This window comes from Tenrec ecaudatus, chromosome 13 (genome assembly GCF_050624435.1).
Source record: "Tenrec ecaudatus isolate mTenEca1 chromosome 13, mTenEca1.hap1, whole genome shotgun sequence".
NCBI lineage: Eukaryota > Metazoa > Chordata > Mammalia > Afrosoricida > Tenrecidae > Tenrec > Tenrec ecaudatus.
The window spans coordinates 66,713,822-66,722,914 of record NC_134542.1 but is presented as its reverse complement, the minus strand read 5'-3'; the positions used below and the strand labels follow the sequence as shown (position 1 = coordinate 66,722,914).

Genomic DNA, 9,093 nt, shown 5'->3' with positions numbered 1-9,093 from the left:
TCTACCTCTCCAACTTCCAGAAATAATTTCTTCTGTAATCTTCCAGCAACTTCTCATGTACTTACAAGAATAGATGTATGCTTTATATACACGCGTGTGATCATCTTACATGTCTGTTCTGCCATTTGCCTTTTTCATCTAGTGCCATGTCTTGAAGACCTTCCCTGGCCTTTTTAATGACTGCGAGATGTCCCAAAGTAGGGGTGTGGCCTAATGGATGCAACCCCGAACCTCCTCAGTGGACTTCAGTGAACTCTAAGGTACTTTATAAAAATCACCCCACTGTCTTTCCTTCCAGTAATTAACCTGGTGTGGCCGGAGCATCCGTGACTCTGAGTTGGGTCATGGGATTGCTCATTGGTGGTCGATGCTGCAGGAGCACACTGCTGTCAGGAAATCTCTGGGAAGACCGAGTGCAAGCCAGAACCCAGTCCTATCAATGCCCCACCCTCTGCCCTCCCTGTGGTTAACCACAAGGGTGGCCCATTGTTTGACAACTTGGAAAAGATATAATGACCTCTTCTTTAGCTTGTAGCTAAGTTTCCATTTCAACCCTTAGAGACCCCATGTGGTCAAGCAGAACAACCCCACAGAGTTTTCTAGGCTGTAATCTTTATGGGAGCTGCAATGCTATATATCCATGGGACTAATTTTGCAGTGTTCCGGGACAGGAGCTTCTGTTCTGCACTCCTTGCTGTATTTTGCCTTTATGGGCATCGGCATGTATTATTGGGTGACGGTGAGATCATGGGTGATTCACTTACTTTTGGTTCGGAAATGATCAGACCAGATGCCATTCTCTCAGCTTCTGTCTGTTTCTTGCCACCTAGTCATCAGGACTTTCCAAAAGGGTGTTGACCAGTGGTTACTCTGTTAGTCTGGGCTGACTAGAGAAACAAATCCAGAGACACTCATGTGCATATATCCAAGAGTAATTTTATAGTAAGAAAATATCCCGGCCCAGATCAAGTCCATAAGTTTTATATTCACCCATAAGTCTGATATTAGCCCATATGTTCAATAGTGGTCCATAAATTCTTCTACAGATTCAGGCAGCCTGCACAATGATGCTGAAAGCAGGAAGATCACAGGCCTGTGTGTGAGAAGTCTTGTTATAGCATCTCAGTGCTGGTGCGGCTCTCCACGTGGCTCCTTCAGCCCCGGGGCCCTGGCTGCCAGCAGCATAGCTCCATGTAGCCTGTGAACAGAATGTCAAGCAGAGAGAGTGTGGATCCTGCCTCGAGGGAGGAAGACAGGAGTTCCCAGAATCCTCAGGAGAAGGCATGCCCACACAGAGGATTCATTGGCTATAACCTGATTGACAGACTAGACTCCACCCCTTTGCTTAAGTTGATAGGAGATTATGTAACTGCCACAGTACCATGGGTGAAGGAGGAAGATTTGTTGCTTAGGGGCTGTGTTAGGCCATGCTGACTAGAGAAACAAATCCAGTGATACTAATTCTAATATGTGTAAGAAGGAGCTTTATACAAGAAGTAATTATATCAAGTAATTGTATCATGAAGCAAGAAAACATCCCAGTCCAGTCCAATTCAAGTCCATAAGTATGCTACTTGGCCATAAATCCCTCTTCAGACTCCGCAGCTACATGCAGTGATACAGAATGCAGGAAGATCACAGGCTGATTGGTGCTAAGTCATGTGGATCCAGTGGCTGCTCTGGGAGCAGTCAGGGTCAGCCAGCAGGAAGGTGAAGGCAGAGAGGGAAGGGGAGGTTCCCAGGACCCTCCTTATAAGAAGGCCACACCCACAAGGAGGCACCATCAGGCTGAGTGACCTGGTTGAAAAGTTAAGAACCACCCCTACACTTTTACGTATCTTGAAGTTGAGATGAAGTTATGTAACACCACAGGGGTATTGAGTTCATGTTTATGGTGGTGGAATATTTTGGAAAAGGATGTCAACAATGGTTGCAGACATGAAGAGTATAATCAATGGCACTGAACTATACATGTAGAAGTTGTGGAATTGGAGAATGTTTTGTTGTGTATATTTTTGCGACAGTTAAAAACAATTACACCAATAGTGAATACAAGGTAGAAAAACTGTTCTAAAATTGATTGTGGCAGTGATTGTACAAGTCTTCAGGATATGAGTGAACTATTGAATTATATGATATGTGGATAAAGTGCCAATAAAACTGTTTTTTTTTTAAAAACAACAACTTTCCAAAAGGGTAGGCAGGGTTGGCGGTCAGAGATGGGGGGGCTGTAAGTATTACCACGAGGGAAACGAGCCAAGAGGCCGCTCTGTTTCATTCCTCTGAGTAGAGCCCTTGGGTTTTCTTCTCTCTAACCTCTGTCTCTGACCACTTCCTGCTCATGCCCGGAAAGCCCTCTGACCCTGGGGTGGTACAGCACAGTAACGGGAGGTATGCCAGGTTGAAATTGTTTGGAAAATCCCAAAGTCAGTGGAAGAAGAGCACATAATGCAAAACCCAGGAAATAGCATCTTGCCACGTAAGGGGTGGGGCACAGCCCCCACTTACCATGATGTATTTTTGGGTCTAGAAACCCTCCTGAGCCTCTCTGCAGCATCAGGAAGAACCTGCAATTACAAGGACAATGGCAGTATTTTACCTCCCTGGGGTGGTTGGAGCACAAAGAACCTGGAGAGTCTGAGGTGGCAGGCAACACACAGTACAGTGGGTGCTAGTTTGGGGTACAGAAATATGCTCCGAAAAGAAGGTTCCACTTGTTTAGTTCTTGACACAGATGTGAATGGCGACCCTTGAGGCCACATCTGTTAAAATAGACATATCTGTCTTGGAATCTCTGTCAGGAGACCTTGTCTCTTGGGGATGGTGATTTCAAAACAGGCTGCAAAGGAGTTTGGGGCACTTCCTGATGATTGGCCAATCTCTTTATGTGGAGTGTCCAGACCCCTGACTCGGAGAGATGGATAAAATGGCAAATCCAGAAGATATAGCAGAATCCATTTCCTCTTTTCAACTGGAGAGACCAGGATTTCTCTCATTTCGAGTCCTTTTAGTAACATTTCTGTGGTTTCCGTTTGGAAATCAATTTTCACAGATGTTAGCTGTCCCTCTTAGGTAAGCCTTACCTGCTTTCTCTTTATTTTCTCTTTACAGAGCCCATCATGTGGGGTAAGGCCTTATCACTTGATTAATTTTTTAGAGACTTTATAAGAAATTAAAATGTTTTTCTTCTCAATAAAATGTATGCTTATTAAGGAAAATGTAAATGAAAGGAAATGAAACAATCTTCATCTCATAGACAAGAGTTTTAAAAGTAAAACATTTTGGGTATTTTCTTTTGCATTTATTTATTTATTTTAAGGCATAGATTTTAATTTTACTTTTTTCGCATCCCAATGTTGTTGACACTGAGAATATTCTCACCATCTCTAAACTTCCTTATTCGCCTTCAGTGCGTTTTAATATTTCCTTATGAGAAGTTACATGGCTTACTTTAAGCATCCATTTTTGTTCGTATTTTAGGCTGAGTTCTCTAGAGACGCAAGACCAGTGGAGCTTATTATGTGGATAGGCATGTTTCCATCAAGGCAATGGACCACACAATGGTAGAGGTGGGCACGTTTCAAGTGTGTGGGTTAGATGTCAGACTGGAGACCTCTCTTTACTCACAGCCACAGGGCTGATGGACTTTTGGCCATAGAGATGCATGGCTCCAGGAGCAGCAGATAAGATGGTTAGGCTACTGCTGCCTCTCAGCATCATTAGGCAATATAGTAGGGTGCTGGCTTAAGTTCTAACAATCAAATGTGGGATGATGAGCCAGATGCAGGATCTGGCAAAAAGCCAGAAAGCTTGAACGTTGTGTCCACTTAAATGTCTTCCTCCAAAGAAACTTCCTTTCGACTGACTGGCTACTCATAGCACACACATTTCATCATGAATGGTTACTGCGTTTTAAGTGCCAAACCACTGAGAATCTTGGCCAACCAAGTTGACACAACCTGAATTATCACAGGCAATCCGACAGTTGCTGGCGACTAAAATCATTGTTTTCTTTTTTATTTCCTTAAGTGGGAGAGAGTCTTAAAACTGAAATTAGTTAGCAGAGGCTAGTCAAATGTGCCCTGTCGATCAAGTTAAGTGCTTGACTGCTATGCCCAAAGGCCAGAGCGAAGGTCCTTGTCCTACAGGGTCTCCGAGTCCCAATGGCTCAGTGGCAGTGGAGGGTTGGGCTTGGTTTCGGCTAGGGTACATAGTTAGTTTTAAGGTCTTGGTGCATGTTCTCCAATTGTCCTTCTAATGAGCATGCCATTTTAAAATGACTGTGATCCAAGGGAGTTTTATGGACGTTAGAAGCAGCTTCAGCATTACAGTAAATGGAACACGAGCCACACAGAATCTACGACAGGGTTGCGTGGGACGAGGCACAGCCCAACTGAACTGTGTAGCAGCCGCTGGGAGAGAGACCCCACAAGAGCAAAGTCCTGGCTTTTCAGGGATTCCCCCCACCCCTCCACCCCCCCCACCATTGGGAGGCATGGTTGAGTGTACTGGTTGACCCCATTGGCTGAATCAAATTCACCTGGCCTGGATGGGCCAATCCAGGTGTACCATCCGTGCCTGGCTGGGAGCCTGAATGGAAGCCTGCACTCCAGCCCCTATGGCTTGCTGGGCTCACCTGATTCTCTGCAGCAATCTCCTGTAGGGGCGCCTTGGATAGAGAGGCGCAACTCCCTATCTGGCTACCTAACATTGCCACACTAGTAATGAAAGAGAAAGCCATTCTTAATCAGTTTTGAGTAATATCGTTTGAGAAAAACAAAACAAAAACACTTTAACATATAAAAATGTTTGAGTTTACATTAAAAACCATCAGTGAGGTTTAATTTATAAAATATTTACCATCATTTGTATTTCTTCCATTGTAATTTTTTTTTGTTTTCACCACCTTTAGACGGTTATAAAAACAATGTAAAATGGGGGGAGGGAATTAATGACGTTAAACCCAAAACCAAACTCACTGCCATCGAGGTGATATCCCCTCATAGTGACCTATAGGAGAGGGTAGAACTGTCCATGTGAATTCTAGGACTGTGACCCTATAGGAGAGGGTAGAACTTTCCATGTGAATTCTAAAACTGTCACTCTTTCTGGAAGTTGAAATCCTCATCTTTCTCCCATGACTTGGCTGGTGGTTTTGAACTGCCCACCTTGAGGATTGTAGCCCAGTCTGTAACCACTACACTGCCAGGGCACCCTTACAATAGGTATTTTTTGTGAATTGCTTTTTATATACACATAGACTTACATTGGACACATCAACAAGAAAACTCACTGGCTAGAAATGGACGGCGTGTTTGGTGCAGGAGAAGGTAACTGTGAAAGACTGAAAGCTAAATTGGCTGCCTGCGAGACGATCCGGACTCCTAAGCGGCCCTGTAGGGCAGCTGGAATTGCTGGTGTGGGTTTCCAACACGGGAACTGGTTCCTTTCTTAGCTTCTTTCTGGTCTCTCTTTCTAGAACTCCTCCTCGATGGGCTGGAAGGTCTGGCTGGGCCCTTCCCTCTTCTTCCCTCTTTTCCTTCTTTCAGGGAGAATTGTTCTCCCTCACCTTCCGGTTTTTATAGTCCTACTGTGTCCATTTTGCTAGTCATCCCAAGTCTTTAATAGCTCTTTTGGGGGGAGGCTGAGCATTCCTGTTTGTGGCGAGGGATGCATCACACACAGTACGGATTTTCTCTCAAGTGCTTGCTGGTTTATGATCGTGCACTCATTTCTGATTGAAGAGGCCCAGATCGTGTCTGCGGATGACCCACCCTGCGATGGTAGGGCAGGGGCAGGATGTGGGGCTGGGCAGGGTGTGTTCGTAAAGTCTCCTGGCCAAGACGCTCCCATTGCTCCAGGGTGAGGCCAAGGATCAGAACATTGCCTTGTTTCTGCAGCCTCAGTGCTGGGTGGGGTGCCTCCAGAGCTTGCTGCGCCCACTGCTTGGCATTTGTGTGTGTGTGTGTGTGTGTGTGTGCATGGGACCACCTCTGTGGCTGCTCCTACTGCGATGGCCAATTGCTCTTTTATGGTTTACCGGCACGGTTTTCAGATTTAGTAACTTATTTCTAAGGACCTGGAGTTGGGGTAGGGGAGGCAGGAGCAGGCGGCGGGGGGAAGGGTGTTATTCAGCTGGAGCATGCCCGTAGTCCACTCTCCTTATCCAGTCTCCTCAGGTGATTCCTCCCTGAAGTCACCTGCGGGTTTCTGAATGTTTGCTCCCAAGATCTCACCAGGTATTCGGACTTTAAAAGCTGAGTAGCGTGAGCCAGTCGTGTTAGGCAGCTTAGCCTAGGGAATTGGGAAGTCCATTTACGCATGCCCAGGAGAGCCAGCATAGGACAAAGCTGGATTTTCCCGCCGGTGGGCTCGGATGGGCGTTACACCTGGAGCAGCCCACCTGGGCCAGGTGATAGCAATTCAGCCAATGGGAGCGACCTGGGGTCGTTCACCACGCCTCCCCCGGGAACACTTGAAAAGGCAGGGACCGGAAGGGAGAAGGGCTTGTCTGGTCGTCTTCGTGGGAGGAGAGAGATCCTTGCATGACCCGGAGCAGTCTCTTCCGGGCCGCATGGTCAAAGGAATCCTATGGGTGCCGTGTAAAACCTGATGCTTCTTTTAACTCTCATTAAATTCACTTGGATCACGACCCCGGCTTCAGCGTGAAATCATTCTCGCTCGGAGCCAAGGACCGAGGCTGAAATCTAGTCCTGGAGAGAGAGACCTTACAGTCGCAGTGAGTGAGCTGAAAGGAAATGCCGCTGAACCAGTGGAAGAGGGGTCTGCTCTGCGCACCTGCACCCAATTCACAAGAAATGTTCCAAACCAAACAACCCCCTGAAACCCGAGTGCATTTGCTTTGGGCTTGATGGAAACCAAAACTTCCTCCCCAGCGGAGGGCCTCTTCTCAGAAGTTCCTATCTTGACTTCTGGAGAACTTCGGGCACCAACCCCAGAGACAGCACCGCCTTGGCTGTGGGCACTAACACTTGGCCGTTTCAGGGAGCGGTCCGGGTGGAGTCACGTTCCAACTGCACCCATCACAGTTCCCACGTCCCGGCCAGGTTGAGAACTGGTGAGGTCTGCGGTCCGCTGTTGGCCGGAGAATTAGCTGTTCAGAAGCAGCATTGACTCACCGGGCAGCCCCGGGCCGTGGTTTACTCAGAGGCCTTTGGAAACCTCTAGGGCCAGCTTTTCTGCAAATTCCTTCACATGCAGTCCTGCTGCCCGGGCTCACCCTTTTGCAAGTGCCTGCTTGCCCTGCATGCCTGGGATGACACAGGGACCTCAGCTCCCCAGGTAACTTGCCAGTGGTTCCCCCCCACCACCACTGGGACATCCTGAGCTGGTGCCTTAGCATATCCACGTTTGCATATCGTAATCACAAAGAGACTTTAGACTTCTTTAGAATCTTTCCCCAGAGGAGATTCTGAATATCTAAAGGCCATTGTTTTGTAATTCTCAATGACAACATTTTTCAATCTGAGGCAAATGCTCCTTTTCTTAAATTTGAAGGCAGTGACTGGCTTTGAAGAGAGCACCCCAGGTTTGTGGGGTTTTTCACCACCAAACAGGAGAGCTCTGTCTCCGAGCCTGTGTAGAAATGCGCATCGCATGCTTCCCAGGGGCTGGGTGCAGAGTAACGCTTACTTCCTGGCAGGTCAGCAAACCTGTCTATAGCCTGTTTGTCATAAAAAAACGAACTCTCCTCGAGGGTGTGGCCATGAAAGAGCTGTATTTCTATGTTAACAATGTCCACATTTTCTGAGGCAGGGCTTAGGTGAGAGACTAGCTCTGTGGGGTGGAGAATGGTCGTTCTTTTCGTTTGTTAACAATGTGCTTCTCTGTTCGAGGGTGGTGCTTCTTCCAGCCTGCACACTGGAAGCACTTGCGCTCTTTCAATGTGCCCATGATGGGCGGCAGAGCAGGGGAGCCTGGCGACCCAGGAGGGAAATGAGGACTGAGGGCAAACTGGCAACGTGGCACTTCTTTGGGGGTGAAGAGAAGCTTGGAAACACCGGGCAACTGGTTAACTCTCCGACGCCCTGGCCGCGCAGTCCGACTCATAAACACCGTATGGGACAGAGCAGAGCTGCCCCTGCCGGCTTCCTAGACTTGACTCTCTACTCCTGTCTAGAGTTAACCTGGCGGGGACATCTGTGCTGCGGGTCCCGCTGTGTACCTTCCTTAGCCACCTGTCCCCACTGCGCTGCTGGCAAGATGGCTCACAAGCCAGTGTCCTATTCAGACCAATACTTCGATGACATTATGAGTACCGGCAGGTCGTGTTACCCAGAGGCCGGTCCAAACAAGTACTCCACACCCATCTGTTGGGTTTCTGGGGTGGTTGACCTCGGTCTGTTAGATTTCTTAGGTTTCTCAGGTGGGGGGGGGGGGGCATACTTCAGTTCTTGGCTTCGCAGGAGAAAGAATTCACACCGAAATCTGGTTTGTGATCCAGGTGGGTTTTTATAAAGGACAGAAGACGTTTCAGACTATACAGTCACTGAACATGGGCAACTTGCAACTTCCCTGCAACCCCTGTATGGTGGCCCTGCCAGGCGACTTCTGCCAGCGCAGGCATGTGGGGAAGACAACTCCCCTTTATCCCAATTCTAGCTACCTGTCACATCTTATGGTCAAGGGGAGTGGAGGAGACTTGGTGTTCAACCAAGCCTAGGCTGGGGACATGAGATTCATGATTCATGCGTCAGAATCCCATCGTCTTCTCTCCAGACAGCCACTTCCAAAAGAGCACCAAGAGTGAAGCTTCCAAAGGGATTTCCAATGAAGTGTCTCTCTTCGAGTTTAGCATTCATGTGTGTGTATATGTGGTGCAGTGTCCAGTGAATACTTGGGAACTGTACAAATCGTCATCCACACCTGTGCATTCTTCAGAGCAACACAGCGCAGTTAAATGCAACTGCAAATAGATTCCTACACGGTGTTGCCGGCATAATTAATCAGAGTCAGAGTTTTTGAGTGTAAGTACCTGTTGCTTTTGTTTATCATAAAGTTGCTGTGTTTCGTTTGTTACTATTAGGGGAAAGAAAAGAAAAGGGAGTCCTGTCTTTCTCTCATGGTTTCGAA

The 9,093-nt window shown here is 47.5% G+C and overlaps 1 pseudogene; it reads left to right on the top strand.

The window, feature by feature from the left end:
• Nucleotides 1-8,223: 8,223 nt before the first annotated feature.
• Nucleotides 8,224-8,770, top strand: LOC142423826 (cyclin-dependent kinases regulatory subunit 2-like; annotated as a pseudogene).
• Nucleotides 8,771-9,093: the final 323 nt, after the last annotated feature.